This window comes from Candoia aspera, chromosome 1, assembly GCF_035149785.1.
Source record: "Candoia aspera isolate rCanAsp1 chromosome 1, rCanAsp1.hap2, whole genome shotgun sequence".
Taxonomy (NCBI): Eukaryota; Metazoa; Chordata; class Lepidosauria; order Squamata; family Boidae; genus Candoia; species Candoia aspera.
Window position 1 is genome coordinate 103,726,793 of NC_086153.1, and position 18,761 is coordinate 103,745,553.

At 43.9% G+C, this 18,761-nt stretch overlaps 1 protein-coding gene across 5 annotated transcripts in view; it reads left to right on the forward strand.

Annotated features, from left to right (window-relative positions):
* The window catches only part of FYN (FYN proto-oncogene, Src family tyrosine kinase), a 140,082-nt gene that overhangs the window by 45,698 nt on the left and 75,623 nt on the right, over positions 1-18,761 (forward strand). For 4 of the 5 annotated variants that reach the window (XM_063311043.1, XM_063311070.1, XM_063311077.1 and 1 more), the window contains exon 2: positions 13,480-13,553. The exons of the other annotated variant lie outside the window; for it this stretch is intronic. The gene's annotated coding sequence lies outside the window, so the exon portion shown is untranslated. The remainder of the gene's footprint in view (positions 1-13,479; positions 13,554-18,761) is intronic. 5 annotated transcript variants of the gene reach the window in all.

The following is an 18,761-nucleotide window of genomic DNA, read 5'->3' on the forward strand; positions in this document are numbered from 1 at the left end:
CAGAGAACCTGTAAGCTTGCGTTTCTTTCTTTCTCCCAGATACTTGGGTATAGTCTCTTTCCTCCCCCTCACCACCCCATTTAGAGCAGGTGGGAAGCCTTGCAGTGGGCAGCTAGTGTTTCCTTGTGTATTGCCATAATAAAGAACCTTTGTAAGTGTCTCTTTATATGACCTGAATACAAGCTGAGCAGAATACATATTAACTACTTTCAAGAACCTTTTCACTTAGTTCAGGATCTTACCTGAATTGACATTCTGTTTTCCAGCAGTGTTCATGCACTTTTTGGAGGTATAAAGCACTTATGACCTTGGTATCTAAAGGAGCATCTGCTCCATTATATATCTGCCATTACAGTAGTTAAGACCTAGGAAGAGTCCCTCTTGAGGGTGCCCATGTGTTAATGATTCACTTTGCAAAAATCCAAGAGAGAGCATTCTTGATGTAAGCATCTTGGTTGTGAACTAGACTCCCTGATCAGTTATGCTTGGCCAACCTTGTAAGAAACATCTGATAATCCAGGCATCAAATTAAGGTGCTGCTAAATTTTGTAATCTGGTTCAGTATTGTCTTTAAGCATTTTATGATTCTAAGCATCTTTTTAGTTTTGTGCCTTATTGCTGGTATTGTAAATTGCTTTTAATTGTTACCTATCTTGCAATTTGTTTTTAAGATTGAAAAGTAGAACATGTATATGTAATCATTACTCTGCATGCCTAAAGCAGAAATACCTCTCTTATTATATCAGTTTGAATGCTGATAAATAGGACTTCTCACACATCATCTGCCAGTAACTTCTGTGGTTGGAATAAGAGCCAATTTAGAAGACTTAGAGAAAGAAAGAAACATTGTATTTATGCCTGTGCAATACAGTACCAATATTTTCTTCAACTTAATGATGTCCACTTCAGCAAAGGATAGTTACCTTGTCGTGGTGCTGGAGCTTGAGCACCTCAATGATGCCATGAGCTAAACCGTGAAGGGTGTCAGGGCCAGCCTCGCTTCGCAATAAGACACAGACTCACTTAATGGGTATTAAGGATTTCTGGTTTATTGGAATGATAGCTGACAGATCGAAAAACGGGAACGGGGTAGGTAGTGTGGGGGTGCCCCTTTTATACCCTCCTGTATTGCCCCGGGCTTCCCCACCCCTCAATGCCCCGATCCCTCTTGATGGGATCCTTGATGGCTGCGTGGGCGTTTTCCCCGGTGTCCTCTTTGTCTTCCTGCAACGGTTGAGTTCTCCGGGGCACCATGTGCTCCTTATCTTCACTCCTCTGACGTCTCTCTTTTCAGTTGTTGATGGGATCATGGGTGTGGGTGTCTTTGGGTGCTTGTTTTAATCCCTGATTGGATTATCTTCTTCCCCCTTTTCCTTAATGATCATGATCCACGTTGTGAGGCTCTTTGTGCCTTGCAACGAGGTCATGACATGCTGCCCCCCCAAAGATGTTCTATGGTGCTGGTTTCTCTGGGTATGCCTCATGGAACTGTCTTGTTAGTTGTCTAGCCATGACGTGTCGTGCCTGGACCCACTCTGGGTGTGAGAAATGTTTCCATCTCACGAGGTATTGTAGTGTTCCTCTTTGCTTTCTTGAGTCCAGTATTTCTTTTACTTCAAAATGTTGTTGGTTGTCTATCATTATGGGTGGGGGTGGAGGTTCTTCCGTATGCCATTTGGATGTGCTCGTTGGTTTCAGTAGTGCACAGTGAAACACTGGGTGGACCCGTCTCAAATTGTAAGGCAGTTCCAGTTTGAACGTAACTGGGTTGATTACCTGTATGATTTTAAAAGGTCCGATGAATTTCGGTGCCAATTTCTTCGAGGGTTGCGAGGTCTTTATGAACTTAGTGGAGAGGTAGACCCTATCTCCCACTTTGTAGTTCGGTGCCTCCGCCCTGTGGTTGTCCGCATATTTTTTGTACGTTGTTTGTGCGTCTGCTAGGGCCGTTTGGATGATTGGCCAGGTTGTTGCCAGCTGTGCCGCCCAATCGTCTGGTGAGCAGGGCAGGGTTTCAGGTTGCGGCAATTCTGGTATCGGTACAAAGTCCCTTCCATAGACCACCTTAAAAGGGGTGTGGCCAGTGCTCTGGTGTACCGCGTTATTATAGGCCACCTCTGCAAAAGGTAGTAGGTCTACCCAGTTGTCCTGTTGATAATTTATGAATGCCCTCAGGAACTGTTCAAGTGTTGAGTTTAGGATCTCTGTTGATCCGTCCGTGTTTGGATGCCACGCAGTGGACAGTGCTTGCTTGGTTCCGATTAGTTTTAAAAATTCCCGCCAAAACTTTGACGTGAATTGTGTGCCTCTGTCGGTCACCAACCTGTAGGGGGCGCCGTGGATCCTGTATATGTGTGTTAGGAATAAACGTGCCAGCTGTTGTGCGGAGGGGATAGTCGCGCACGGGATGAAGTGTGCTTGTTTCGAGAAATAGTCTTTTACCACCCATATCACAGTTTTTCTTTGGCTGGGTGGGAGGTCCACAATGAAATCCATGGAAATTTCTTCCCATGGCCGGGAGGGGCTGGCTACCGCCTGTAGCAGCCCGTGGGGTTTCCCTCCTTTACGTTTGGTGGTGGCACATATGGGGCAGTTGCCTACGTAGTCTTTTACGTCCTTTCTGAGGTTTGGCCACCAAAATTGCCTCCTCGTTAGGTGGAGGGTTTTTACAAACCCAAAATGCCCTGCAGATTTGTCATCGTGCGCTCTGTGTAAGATTTCCCCCCGCAGTGATTCGGGCACGTACAAGGCTTTCTCTTTCCAGGCGATGTTGTCTTTGAAAGATACATGTTGTTGGTTATTCTGCAACCATGTATCTTGCTGTAGTGCTTGTGTGAGTCTTTGTTGCCAGTTCGGTGAAATTGAGCGTCGGCTCCGATCGCTCCCCGCCGTTCGTGCTGGCGTGCGCTGATTCCTTGTCTGGCTCCGTGTGACAGCTGGGCAGCCGAGCTGTTTCTCGGTCCATACTGTTCCTACGATGTCGGAGGCTTGCGTGTCGTCCTGTGGCCGTCGGGAAAGGGCGTCTGCCAAGAAGTTTTTCTTGCCCGGTATGAATTTCAGCGTGAAATTGAACCGGCTGAAAAACTGAGCCCATCGCACCTGCTTCGGGCTGAGTCGTTTTGGTGTGCTGAGTGCCTCCAGGTTCTTGTGGTCCGTCCAGACCTCGAAGGGGCAGGAGGCCCCCTCCAGCAGGTGTCGCCACGTTTCCAAGGCTGTCTTCACTGCAAACGCCTCCTTTTCCCATACGTGCCATCTCCGCTCCGTTTCGGAGAATTTGCGGGAAAGGTAGGCGCAGGGCTTTAGGTGGTTGTCGGAGTCCTTTTGGAGCAGGATGGCTCCGATGGAAAAGTCGGAGGCATCTGCCTGCACCACAAAAGGCTTGGTGGGGTCGGGGTGTTGTAACACTGGCTCAGCTGTGAAGAGGGTTTTCAGTCTCTCGAAAGCCGTTTGACAGTCAGCTGTCCAATTCAGTAGCGCCCCCGGGTTCCTCGATTTGCGCGTGTCCCCCAAGCCCTTAGTCTTTAGCAGGTTAGTTAGGGGCAATATAGTCTCTGCCAGCCTGGGCGTGAACCCCCTGTAGAAATTAGTGAATCCCAGGAGGCTTTGCAGCTGTCTCCTCGTGCGTGGGCGTTCCCACGCCAGGATGGCTTGGACCTTGCTGGGGTCCATTTCTATCCCTTTAGCAGAAATCCTATACCCTAGGTAGTCAATTTGTTTTTTGTGAAACTCGCACTTGGAGAGCTTTACAAACAGCTCTGCCTTGCGAAGTTTCTTGAGCACGTCTTTTACCAAGCGTTCGTGCTCACGTTCTGTTTCTGTGTAGATCAATACATCATCCAGGTAAACCAAAACCCCCTTAAAAAGGTGGTCACGCAGGACCTCATTAATTAACTGCATGAATACCCCCGGTGCTCCTGCCAATCCGAATGGGAGTACTTTATATTGAAACGCCCCCAATGGGCAATTAAAAGCAGTCTTCCACTCATCCCCCTCCCGTATCCGTATGCGGTAGTAGGCTTCCCTTATGTCCAGTTTGGAGAATACCTTACCCTTTACCAAGTGGGACAAAATGTCCTTTATTAAGGGTAAGGGGTATTTATTTGAAATGCTTGCTGCGTTTAATCCGTGGTAGTCTGTACAGAGCCGCAATGACCCGTCCTTTTTCTCGCGAAAGAGGACTGGCGCTCCCACTGGAGAGTTTGCTGGCTCGATAAAACCTCTCGCCAGGTTTTTGTCTATGAAGTCCCTTAATGCAGCTAGCTCTTGCTGGGTCATAGCATATATTTTTGGTTTGGGTAGGGGTACCCCCGGGACCAGTTCAATGGTGCAGTCCGTCTTTCTGTGGGGGGGGAGTTTGTCCGCCTCTTTCTCACCGAAAACGTCGGCGAAATCCCCGTATTTGGTCGGCAGTCCCTCTGGCAGTGCTGTCTCTCTGTGTTCCACAGTCGTCGTCGCCCCCCCCATGGCTGCTCGGGGAACCCTGTTCCCTGAAGGTGCTTGGTAACGCCCGTCAGCAAACTTAATCTCTCTGGTTCTCCAGTTGATGACTGGGTTTTGCTGCACGAGCCATGGGATCCCCAGTATGAGTCGGGGTTGCCCCACCGGTGCCACGATGAAAGCCAATTTTTCCTCGTGGCTGCCGAGCCGTAGCGCGGTTTCTCCGGTGTATTGGGTGACCGGGCCCCCTCCCGCTGCAGATCCATCGAGCTGCGAAAACACCAGGTGGTGCTGAAGTGGATAGCAGCGGAGGTCGAGTGCGGCTGCCAGGTCAGGGTGCATGAGGCTTTTGGAGCAACCCGAATCAATGAGTGCCCAGACCTTTTCGGTTTTATTTCTATGGGTGAGGGTGACACGGACGTAGAGGGTGGGGCATTCCTCACTCACCCCTTTGTCGAAGCGCCTGTCAGTGTCCTCCACCTGTCCTTCGGCGCCCCTTAGGCCAGGTGGTTGTCGTTTCCCGCCGCCTCATCGGGGTTGCTTTCCTCCTCCTCTGAACTGTAGGGGCCGTGTCTGCGTCGGTACTCCCCCTTTGCTGCTGGTCGCTTTCTTGGCGCTGGGGTTGGTGCTGTTTGTGCCCTCCTTGGGCTCTCTCTGGGCGTCGTTTTGGGGCATGCGGCTGCTTTGTGATCTTCCCTGCCGCACGTGAAACATTGCCCTTTAGCGAAGCGTCTGTCCCGTTCCTCCTTCCAAGGTTGGGGTCTCGCCCTCACCTGCCTTGCGTTGGTGCGTGGGGGTCTCACTGTCTCCATCTGTTGCGTTTCCCTCCTTGCGTGGAGGAACGTGTCGTGGGCGTTCTCCGCTTCCGCTGCCAGCTGGATCCACCCCGTGAGGGAGCTGGGGTTGTCGCGGCCAAGTGCCCACCGGAGGACATTTAAGTTGAGTCCATGTTTGAACTTCTCAATCAGTGTCGATTGAGACCAAGTGTCCACTTTTCCGGCTAGGGCTTGGAACTCCATGGCATACTCAGCCACGGAGCGCGGGCTTTGTCTAAGTGTCTCTAGCGCCCTTTTTGCCTTTTCTTGCTCCAGGGGGTCCCTGGAGTGCCTTTCTAGTGCCTGCAGGAATTCAGTGCTGTCCTGCAGCGCCCGGGCGCCTGATTGGCACAATTGGACGTACCAATCGGCGGCCCGCCCTTTTAATTTTATGGCCAGGGCATTGATTTTGCCCCGCTCAGTTCTGAAGCAGGGACCCCATTCTTCGAGGTAGTACCTCGCGTTAGTCAAAAAGAAGGAGAGTTTCGAGGGGTCCCCATCGAACTTTATGCCAAAGTCTTTGGCGGGTGTCCTGGTCTGGCTCCTGGCCCCCTCTGCGTCGTGCCTCGGGCTCTGCAGGAGCTGCTGCGGGTCGGGGTGTCTCCGGTTCTCTTGCGGCATTGGTGCCTCTCTCTGGGGCTCCTCGCAAGGTCGTCGTCCCGTTGCTCGGGGGGGAGGGCGGGGTGTTCTCCCTCGGTCGGGCTCCTGGATCCAGGCGTCGCCGTCGCCGCCCGCCGGGTCGTCCCTCCGCCTCTCAGCCTGGCGCATCTCCCGTCGTGGGGTGGGCTCCTGGGGCCGGACGCCGCCGCCGCCGAGGTTGTCCCGCCGTCTCACGTCCGGGCGCGCCTCCGCTCGTTGGGTGGCCTCCTGGGGTCGGGTTCCGCCGTCACCGCCGCCCCGCTCGCCCTGCCTCCTTTCGACCGGGGGTGCCTCTGCGCCGCCTCCGTCGCGGAGTCCCTGTGCCGCCGTCAGCTGTTGGAGCATCTGCCGCACCGCCTGCATCCCTTCCTCCAACGCGTCGAGCCTCTCCGCCGTCCCCGGCTTCCCGCCGAGGTTTTCGCCGCTCCGCTCGCCGTTGGCCGTGGTAGAGGACGGATCGTCCCTCGATCCCGCCGCGGTGCCAGGTGCGCCCTCGCCTTCGAGCGCCCAGGGTGGCGGTTCGTCTCGCGCTTCCTCCGGGGTTGCCTGTAGGCTTGGAGAGGGTCCCCTCGTCTCGCCCCCGGTGCCTCGCGGGCTCCGGGGCGCCGGGGTGGGTCCCTCCCCCGCTGCTTCCCCCCAGCTGGGTCCCATACTTACCGGGGCGTTGCATCGCCCGGACCTCAGCTGCATCCCGCCCTGCGAGAGCGGGGCTTCGTCGCCGGGCGCCGAAGGGTTGCGCCTCCTCGGTTCCTGGTTCTCCATGCCTGGCTGGGTCCCTCACAAACGTGTTGGATAGGTACCAGGTGGAAAAAAAATTTTTTGCGGTTCCCGTTTTTATGTCAGGGCCAGCCTCGCTTCGCAATAAGACACAGACTCACTTAATGGGTATTAAGGATTTCTGGTTTATTGGAATGATAGCTGACAGATCGAAAAACGGGAACGGGGTAGGTAGTGTGGGGGTGCCCCTTTTATACCCTCCTGTATTGCCCCGGGCTTCCCCACCCCTCAATGCCCCGATCCCTCTTGATGGGATCCTTGATGGCTGCGTGGGCGTTTTCCCCGGTGTCCTCTTTGTCTTCCTGCAACGGTTGAGTTCTCCGGGGCACCATGTGCTCCTTATCTTCACTCCTCTGACGTCTCTCTTTTCAGTTGTTGATGGGATCATGGGTGTGGGTGTCTTTGGGTGCTTGTTTTAATCCCTGATTGGATTATCTTCTTCCCCCTTTTCCTTAATGATCATGATCCACGTTGTGAGGCTCTTTGTGCCTTGCAACGAGGTCATGACAAAGGGCCACCCAAGACGGGAAGGTCATGACAGAGAGGTCAGACTAAATGCGATCCCTGGGGAAGGTAATGGCAACCCACCCCAGTATTCTTGCCGTGAAAACTAAATGGATCAGTACAACCAGAGATATGTCGGTATACCATCGGAAGATGAGACCCCCAGGTCGGAAGATGGTCAAAATGCTACTGGGGAGGAACAGAGGATGAGCTCAACTAGCCCCAGACGTGATGACGCAGCTAGCTCAAAGCCGAAAGGACGGCTAGCGGCCGACGGTGCTGGTGGTGAACGGCAAATCCGATGTTCTAAGGATCAACGCACCATTGGAACCTGGAATGTAAGATCTATGAGCCAGGGCAAATTGGATGTGGTTATTGGTGAGATGTCAAGATTAAAGATAGACATTCTGGGCGTCAGTGAACTGAAATGGACTGGAATGGGCCACTTCACATCAAATGACCACCAGATCTACTACTGTGGACAAGAGGACCACAGAAGAAATGGAGTAGCCTTCATAATTAATAGTAAAGTGGCTAAAGCAGTGCTTGGATACAACCCAAAAAACGACAGAATGATCTCAATTTGAATTCAGGGCAAGCCATCTAACATCACAGTGATCCAAATATACACCTCAACCACAAATGCTGAAGAAGCTGAAGTAGAGCAGTTCTATGAGGATCTGCAGCACCTACTGGACAACACGCCTAAAACAGATGTTATTTTCATCACGGGAGACAGGAATGCTAAGGTAGGCAGTCAAATGACACCTCGAATTACAGGTAAGTATGGCCTGGGAGAACAAAATGAAGCAGGACATAGGCTGATAGAATTTTGCCAAGACAATTCACTCTGCATCACAAACACTCTCTTCCAACAACCTAAGAGACGGCTTTATACATGGACTTCACCAGATGGACAACACCGAAATCAGATTGATTACATTCTTTGCAGCCAAAGGTGGCGGACATCTGTACAGTCAGTAAAAACAAGGCCTGGAGCTGACTGTAATTCAGATCACGAACTTCTTCTTGCACAATTTAGGATCAGACTAAAGAGATTAGGGAAGACCCACAGATCAGCTAGATATGAGCTCACTAATATTCCTAAGGAATATGCAGTGGAGGTGAAGAATCGATTTAAGGGACTGGACTTAGTAGATAGGGTCCCGGAAGAACTCTGGACAGAAGTTTGCAACATTGTTCAGGAGGCGGCAACAAAATACATCCCAAAGAAAGAGAAAACCAAGAAGGCAAAATGGCTGTCTGCTGAGACACTAGAAGTAGCCCAAGAAAGAAGGAAAGCAAAAGGCAACAGTGATAGGGGGAGATATGCCCAATTAAATGCAAAATTCCAGAGGTTAGCCAGAAGAGATAAGGAATTATTTTTAAACAAGCAATGCGCGGAAGTGGAAGAAGACAATAGAATAGGAAGGACAAAAGACCTCTTCCAGAAAATTAGAAACATTGGAGGTAAATTCCAGGCCAAAATGGGTATGATCAAAAACAAAGATGGCAAGGACCTAACAGAAGAAGAAGAGATCAAGAAAAGGTGGCAAGAATATACAGAAGACCTGCATAGGAAGGATAACAATATCGGGGATAGCTTTGATGATGTGGTCAGTGAGCTAGAGCCAGACATCCTGAAGAGTGAGGTTGAGTGGGCCTTAAGAAGCATTGCTAATAACAAGGCAGCAGGAGACGACGGCATCCCAGCTGAACTGTTCAAAATCTTGCAAGATGATGCTGTCAAGGTAATGCATGCCATATGCCAGCAAATTTGGAAAACACAAGAATGGCCATCAGATTGGAAAAAATCAACTTATATCCCCATACCAAAAAAGGGAAACACTAAAGAATGTTCAAACTATCGAACAGTGGCACTCATTTCACATGCCAGCAAGGTAATGCTCAAGATCCTGCAAGGCAGACTTCAGCAGTTCATGGAGCGAGAATTGCCAGATGTACAAGCTGGGTTTAGAAAAGGCAGAGGAACTAGAGACCAAATTGCCAATATCCGCTGGATAATGGAAAAAGCCAGGGAGTTTCAGAAAAACATCTATTTCTGTTTTATTGACTATTCTAAAGCCTTTGACTGTGTGGACCATAACAAATTGTGGCAAGTTCTTAGCGGTATGGGGATACCAAGTCATCTTGTATGCCTCCTGAAGAATCTGTATAACGACCAAGTAGCAACAGTAAGAACAGACCACGGAACAACGGACTGGTTTAAGATTGGGAAAGGAGTACGGCAGGGCTGTATATTCTCACCCTACCTATTCAACTTGTATGCAGAACACATCATGCGACATGCTGGGCTTGAGGAATCCAAGGCTGGAGTTAAAATCTCTGGAAGAAACATTAACAATCTCAGATATGCAGATGATACCACTTTGATGGCTGAAAGTGAAGAGGAACTGAGGAGCCTTATGATGAAGGTGAAAGAAGAAAGTGCAAAAGCTGGCTTGCAGCTAAAGCTCAAAAAAACCAAGATTATGGCAACCAGCTTGATTGATAACTGGCAAATAGAGGGAGAAAATGTAGCTCCTGGGGGAGCTGGGGGTGTTGACGACCGACAGGAAGCTCTGGCGTGGGCTGGTCCATGAAGTCACGAAGAGTCGGAAGCGACTAAACGAATAAACAACAACAACAATGATGTCCATATCTTATAAATATTCTGCATACATGTGACTGTAATTTCGTGATGAAATTGCTGAATTTGATTATAAAATATCAGAAATTTTTAGAGGATTTTTTCACTGTTGTGACAACCTAGGGAATACTTGAGACATGCTGTAAGAGTTTGTGAATCCAATAGAATGTAGTAATTTTCTTGGGAAAGCATTATATGTCTAAATATGATGCTGCATTATAAACTGATTTTCATTACATCTGCAGTGAAAAAGAGATGTAATATTTAAAAACATAAATCCATTGCCTCGTCACAGTGCTCATGATGAGACCATAGGCTTACTCTTATTCATACTGTTGCTTTTTCTTTTCACACTGTATATTCAGGGTGGATAACAACAATAAAATAGAGAAGAAAATGGTAGAAATATGTTGCTGAAAGGCGTCTTATAACATTAATGAGGACTGTTTTTTGGTTGTGGCTGCAGTCCTGCAGTAACACAACTGAGTAGACCTATATAAAATTACATTATCAAACTCAGCCACTAGGCTAGTTAAGAAAGAGGAAGTTGAAGAAAGCTAAGGACTTGGTATCACACTATTGTTACTTCCACATTCAAATACTTTTGCTGTGGGGTCCTTGGTGCTTTCTGAGCCTTGTTGTTTTCTTGCAGACGTTTCATTGCCAGACTAAGCAACATCTTCAGTGAACGTCTGCAAGAAAACAACAAGGCTCAGAGAGCACCAAGGACTCCACAGTTCAACCCTGAGCTACAAATATTCACTTCGATTGGTACTTTTGCTATGATCTACATTAGACATAACATTCAAGGCTTCATAAACTATGCTTTATAAAATTAGGAACAAGTATAATTATCATGACTTATTATGTTATAATTAATTAACTACAAGTTTCCCATATTTTTGAGGGAGGAACCAGGACCATTATTTGGACCTCATGCTTATATTCAACCTAGGTCTTTTTTTTTAATTATTATTTTGTGGCATGGCTCAGTTTTGCTAAATACTAGTTCAGGATCACAGAAAGATTAGTGTTTATCCATAATACCTCTGTAGATTTGAATATATCATATTGTGGTTGCCTTTTCTCCGATTCTTTTTCTTTTGTTTTGTTTTATTGCTTCAGAACTATTTTTATTGGCAATTTGGCTTATATTTTTCTTATTCTTTTATAACAACTGAATTGCTCTTTAGTAAATAATGTAATTAACCAAAGGAAAATAATTCTTTGCCAATCTATCAGAGTTTGTGAGCAGAACAAGAAAAAAAATAATGTGTAGCCTGCTGCAGAATCCAATTTGTTAAACACTTAGTTTCATTGTTTGTATTTTAAAAAAAACACCTTAACTCATTTGTACTCTGTTTGGAATAACAATTCATAGGATAAATGGTTTCTCAAAATTGCAGTATCCTCAGCGACTGGGTTCTTCGGTAACCAAAAAACCCCAAAACATGGATTTAATTCTATTACACAAAGTAGAAGGAGCTCACAGAAAAGTGCCATTCCTTCTAGCCTGCTTTATGTCCCCCAAAGTTTTCTAAATGGTGTGGATTGAAAATTCCAATTCTTCACTTGGAAGAAAGATTCACCCAAAGTTATGTGGTAGATACATTTTAGGAAAAAGGAAAATCTCTTTCTGTGATACTTTTTTTTTTTGCAAGTTTCTTTTATCTCACATTTTTTAGGATTACAGCCAGTTTTAGAAGCATTCATAAAGCTGATCAACTAAGTGATCTGCCCAGAAAGTATTCTACATCTGTCATTAGAAAAATGCCTTTCCTAGATAATCCATCTGCCAAACTTTTGAAGGACATCAAGGAGGATCTTAAGAGGAAAGCAAGCTCCTCTGGAATTTGTTCATACCTAACTTTAAGAAAGAGGGGTTTTTTTAATGATTAAAATTTAGATAATGGCATTCTCTGTGTGTTGTTCAGAATGCCTTTTGATTCATATGGAGATTAAATAAATACAATTGGAGGGGAATTTTTATTTGCTATATACAGTACCAAAATTGAAACACAGAAATTCTGTATGCAGATCAATATAATCCTTGGTCTTTATTATTACCCAACAGTAATGGCTGCACTTGTATTCATCTGGATTATGCCATGAAAATCTACATCAAGGCCTAGTCTGCTGATGCAGTCTTCTTAGATTCTAGTGGTATACGTTATTCTTAGAAATAATAAAAGTTGTGTGTAGGGGAGAAGGCAGTTGTTGTGCAACCTAGGTAGCCTTTCTTTGGGCTATGATAGAACATAAGACAAGTGTTAATTCACCAGAGTTCCAAAACCACATTTTATTACAAAGTTGCTGCTGATCCAATAGTTTTAGAGTCACTATAGAAAAAATATTAAATCTCCTTTTCGTATTCTTGTTAGAATGTACTTGGCATGGTACTTCTTTCTTCCTGTCCCTTTGAGATCATGTTTGTTTGTTTGTTTTATCAGCACCACCGTACACAAGGCTTTTTCTCCCCAATAATTATTACAAAAAATGTTCTGTCAATGTGAATTGTCTGCACTGCAAGCTATTCTGTTTGTATATTTAGCCTAAGGGAAAATTGGAGTAGCTGCCACAAAAATTTATTTAGCATTGGCAAAATAGTTATATTTGTCCATTTAGCCTTCTTATTCTCAAACTGCCCAAGCTGGGTCATGCATGTTTGTCAAGATTTCGGTAATTGATCAGTTGTTTCTTGATACAGGTACTTGTGCTGTTTACAACAAATATTGGGCTGTTTCACAATAAACTGGTGGAGTTCTATAAAATAGTTTTAGGAGTGAGAGAACAAAGTATTAGCAATTTCGGTGGATATGCAAATCAGAAATTTTAAACTTTACAGTCAATCATGTATGATTGCTGGGCCAAGTTTTCATAGGCATACCTCAATTTAATAAGATCGTATGAGCATGTATTTTGGCATCTTGTGCATCTTCAACCAACAACCCAACAAGCTATGCTAAGCAACTTTGAAGTAACTCAGTATGGTTTAATAACTTAGTTCCTTTTGAAGAGTTTCAATGATGCTGTTTATTTAATGCATCTATATTCAGGAAAGATGGTCAGAAGCTAAAAAATAAAATAGAGAATTAATTAATTAAAATACAATTAAATATGTGTCCTGTGGGCTTTTATTTGTGTATCTAGGTAAAGGTAAAGGTTTCCCTTGACATTAAGTCCAGTCGTGTTCGACTCTAGGGAGTGGTGCTCATCTCCGTTTCAAAGCCGAAGAGCCGGCGTTTGTCCGTAGACACTTCCGTGGTCATATGGCCCATATTTGTCTATCTAGCATTCAACTATAGTTCGTATTAGATGGGAACATTTTTGCTTTGTGGTAGAATTGAGCTCATTGGATAATTGGTAAATGTTTTCAATTTTTTATTGAAATTTTGATATGTTGAAAAGTATATTATTTTAAATCATAGACCCTTTGCTTAGCTAATAAAGTTTGGAAATTTATCTTTTGAGCACAGAACATGTAATTTGTAAAAGAAGTGGCACAATATCCCATCTCCAGTGTTGTGTGTTGCACATAGTAAACTTATGCCAGTAGTTTTTAAAAAGACGTTTTGTTAGAAATGCCAGAATATTAGGATTGTATATGTTACATCAAGACAGAAAGACATAACTGAGCAGGTCTTTCTTTTCTTGCAGACTCTGTCTTAAAGAAGCTGTCGAAAAAATGTGGTGAATAAAAGCTTGCTGTATTTTCAGGGGTGGAAATTGTGGTAAGCAACTTATATTTTACAACCAGGGCTTTTGCGATTAAGTATTTTTTTTCATCCATTTTTAGTTTTATTTGGTATGTTGAAAACTATAATTTTACAAAGTTGGCCATTAATATGTTGGCAATATTTTCCTCCTCTTTTTAATTTCTTTTAAATCTGAAAGAAATCTAGCCAAGCTTCAGGCCAGGAATGCAGTGGACAGTTTAATTTATCAAACAAGCTTCTACTTACTGCGCTGTGGCTTTTATAAAGTACTTGGGGCTAAAATCTAAGGCAGGGATATAGTAAAGTCTTGCTTCAAAAAATCCAGATTGATTATACCACCATGAAAACTAATACTTCAGTTCAGAGTTAGGAATAGTGATTTTTAATTCTGTAAGAAAAATACATAGAAATGATTTTATTTGGAAAAACTTGGCACAGACAGGCCATGGCTGTTTCTTGTTCTAACTTTTTAAATTGGTTTGATTCTTTTAAGATAAGTTTTTGTTTTTGCTAGACTGGACAGTGACATATAAAACCCCTTGGAGTTAATCCAGGTAGGGATTTTGTGTTTATTTTTGTCCAGCAGTTTCCAAGTGTACTCATTGAAGAAATTTTTAACTCTATTTTTTTTTAATCAGAAAGTTGATAATACATGTGCACTTTGGGTTTTCAAGTGATAATTTAAAAGTCTTGCATCATTTGAAATTAAAGCATGCTTCAAGATGGGGGTATTTCGTGGAGCATGGTTATCCATGGGCTCATGAAGAGTCAGACATGACTTACACCATGAACAACAACATGGTGTGTGCTAGGCAGTCATCTGTTGGGGATACTTTGATTTAGATTTGTACAGTGAGCAAGGGACTAGGTAAAGTAAATTTACCCTTTCAACACCATGATGCTATCCATTGCCACCTCATCCTGAACCAACAACTAATGCTAATTGTAGTCACACTTTTGAATCTCTTGCTACAAATTTGAACTTGAGAGAGATGAAATCAAAATTTGTCTATTCTTTGCTTGTTTGTTCACAATTTGCTTTTTTCCATATACTTGTCAAGGTATATGTTTGAAAAGAATACGTGATTCCCTCCAGGTTTATTTTTGTAGGATTTGAATATATGAACACTTATTTCATTTTTCAAATTACAGTATAAAATAAAGTGATGTTACAGAATACAAAAAAATGCTTGGTTTTAAAATATATTTTATGTAGGTTTTACAAAGATTAGACTTTATGACTCACGCTAAGACAGACAATTGCCACATTAAACTTCACATTGTTCTGAAATATGCTTTATATGATGCCACTAACCCTAACCCTAAAAGATTAAATGCAGGATACATCTGTGCTGCTAAAACATATCATTGTCTTAACTATGGGATATACTTGAATATCTTTATGCATTATTGAATATTCAGACCTCATAATAAGTTTTGAATTTATGGGAAATACATACATTTTGTGATCAGTGCATTCCTATCTCATTGCTGTTCCTTTTTGCTTTACTGCCTTTTCTTTCCCTTGTAATTTCTTTAGACTATGAATTACAAAGATATAATTCATGTGCTTGGTGAAAAAAAAAACTGTAGAAAGGGGCAGAGGATTCTAATAGAACTGGTTATTAATCAGTTTGTCGACTTCAAATGAAGCAAATCCTGGAAAAGCATATAGGCTGTTCAGTAAAATGGGCTTGAATAGTTAACCCTTTTCCATAAACTTTCTTAGAAGCATATCATTTGCTGATTTATTTACAGTAAAACCTTGATTTAATGGAGTAGATGGGTGTATCCATTAAATCCAAAGATCCCCTCTTCTTTTATTTTCCCTTCCCAATGGTTAACTAGAGAAGAAGGCTCCTTCTTTTGGGGAAGAAAAGCACTGAGGAAGACAGCCCACTCAGTGCCTTAATAGAGACTGTTGAGGGTCCCTATGCTCTCCAGTTGCCCAGTGAGCAAAGAAGCATTGGTTGAGACTGGAGCAGGCTGGGGAAAACGAATTGCCATTGCTGCCCGTAGAGCGTTTCACCCACTGTTTCACCCACTCAGTCAGTGTTTCTTCCCAGCATTTTCCCTTCTTTCTTAGCCACAGTTCTGGCAAACCACCTGTCCAATCTCTCTGGTGCCTTCCTGGCCTTGACTCGGTGCCACACATACCCTGCCAGTCTGATTTTTGTATTGCTTTCCATCCCTCCCTTCTCCTGACCAGGAATTCAAACATGAAACATGGAATATGTCACTGGTTTGCTTGAACTTCCTTGAGCCTTCCCTTCCTCACCTGGATCTCAAACTTAAAGTCTGCACAGAAGAATAAATCACTTTTCAGGGAAACCAGTGACTACTGTCTGGCCTGTTTGTCAAACATACAGCATTTGTCATGTTGAAGAGTTCCAGGAGAGGGAAGCCTCACCCTATTCAGAACACAGCAGAGGCCACCTTCATAAGTGGCTGAAGCGAAAGTGCCAGCACACTTCCTCTTTGCTTCTATCTTCAGGCTTCCCAAGGAAGCTTTCAATGGGAAGCAAAGACCCATCTCACCTAATCAGTTAATGGCATCTCCTAGGATGTTGGGCAAGGGTTCCTTGGGCTCCAACTCACCCAATGGTTCTCTCTCTCTTCCAGGCCTTTAAATAAGGAAAAGGGAGAATTAAAGAAAAGGAGGAGGTAGAAGTGGTGGCAGAGGTAGAAATGGTCATCACAGACTCTGCGAAGTTGTTTTATCAAAGCAATTTCACTTTCCTAGTTAAGTAAGTCCATAAAATCCTTGGCCTCAGGATGTACAATCCAATCATTTACCCACTCATTCTTGCATTTTGGGTAGCTGAAAAAAATCCTGTATCTTCAGACACAGCAGCAAGCATCCCCTTCCATGATAAACTGAGCAGGGTCATCAAGAGTGCATCTAAACGGCATCCAAACTTTACTATAGTTTATTCCAGACCATCTCAAAGACTTTAAAGGACCTACTGATAGACCTCTGTAGCCTCCTTGGTTTCAGAGATATGGGAATGATATACCCAAACATCCTGATGATTACATTCTTTTAAATATGACTCATGAAGTCAATGCTTTGGCAATCAAAGCAGCAAAGCACTGTGTTTGCCTTAAATATAGTTCTGTGATCCAAGCAAATGTTAGAGTTCATTCCTGAAGTTCTTGTGGCCAAGACCACCCCCAGCATCCCCTGTGCATTCAAGTTCTTAACCAGAGCCATGGCTCCAAATGTCATCAAGTACAGACACGTAGTTCAGGACCTGAAAAATAGATGCAAAATCAGAGGTGTCCTCCAATGTCTTCAAATATGGCAGAGTTTGGATGAATCTTTCAACAAGAAACCAAGGGCAAAACAGAAGCTCTTCCAGCCACTTGCACAGAAAATGGGACATGAAACCCACTAGGCCCAAACTCTCTCCTTTTGTCTCTTTCATGTCCAGTGTAGAGTCAGAGATACAAAGGGATCCAGAGCCTAATCATCCCATATTGTTCAGCGTTTTCTATATATAAAAATGAAATTGCAACATTAAGGTTTGTGTGAAATGGAAAAAATGTTTTGCTTTGAATCTCAAACACATTGGTTCTGCAGTCTCTCCCAAAATGTTTCAGGTTGGCTGCAATTTGGCAAAATTTAAAGCCTATAATATTTTGGCTGTTACAGAGTTTTAGCAAAAACAGAATCTGAAGGGTGAGTAGGGAAAAGTTTATGTATCTCACTGCTTTCTACCCTCCTCCACATGGCCTCTGTGCCAGCCTGCCCATCAATCTTCTCAGTGCTTACCCTCAGTTTCTGCCATTATCAGTGTTCTTGACTTTAAGTGTGGCATATCCAAAAAGCAGCCCCCTCCCCTGGCCCCAGTCTTCTCAGTACCTTCTATTCTACCAAGGTACACAAATTCATCTATGTATTCTAGTTTTCCACCATTTGTGTATAACTTAACAGTTGTTCACTCCATCTTCCCTGTCAAACACAACCATTTTGGTCTTTGATACGTTAATTTTCAGATTCATGCTCCTTGTTGCATCATATAATCTATCTAACATTTGCTGCAAATTATTTGCATTCTCAGCCAACAACATACCATCTGCATACTTAAGTACACTCCCATTCACATTCCCAACCAACACACCTCTGATATTATCACAAGCATCCCTTATATTTACCTATAAACACATTAAACAACCAAGGAGATATCACGCATCCTTGGCTTACTTCCTGTTCAGTGTTGAATCATTCACTAACTATTCCATTTTCACATATCTTTTATTGAATGAGATAAGGGTGCTGTGTGTTGGAAATAATTAACTTTCAACTCCATATTTGTGGAAACCATTATGTCCACTTTATTTTGTCTTATTCTGAATCAACAAGCATACAACAAACTACAGGAAATCCTCATTTAGTGACTGCCTCATTTGTGACCATTTGCAGTTATGGTGGTGATGAAAAAGTAATTTTGAAACCAATCCTCACATTTATGACCTTCGCTGGTCTATAAAGCAAAGGAAAGCTGAAGTAAGATCATAAGCACTGTCACAGTTTCACTTAGGAACCACTTCATTTAATGACCAAGTTTTCAGTCCCAATTGTGGTCGCAAACGAGGACTACCTGTATGTCTTGCACTTCAGGCTTTGTACTGAAGAGCAAAAATCTAGCCTGCACTACATTTCCCAAATTTTGCTCATTGTCAACATTTGTACCCTTTCAGTAAGATTCTGTCAAGCCCCTTCCCAAGCACACTTAAAAAAAAATCCTCCTGTGTGTATGTTTTGTTTTGTTTTAATTCACTCTTGCTAGTTTCCATTTGTATAAGGAAACAATAATGGCATTCTTCTAGTGGCCAGGCACAGATGCAGTCTTCACACATACATTAAACAAGTTGCGCAGCTTCCATAACAAATTACATTTATATTTTTAAACTTTTCTCCAATTATACCATATCAGTTTCTCCATTATACCACTTGCAGCCTTATCATTTTCCAGTGGTATTTCTGACTTCTTTGTCAAATATTCTCTACTTCACTCAAAAGTGTTCTGCACTGTCCCTGCCTCTTTTAACCATTCCATGTTCTTTTTTACTACATTGCTTTCCCCCTCTGTATGCATTACGTGTATCTTTCACTCATTCATATTTTTTTGCAGCTATCACTCTTGTATATGCATTTCTTCTCACTGCATCTTGCATTTCATCATTCCACCAAACTTCTTTCTTCCTACTTCCCATTAG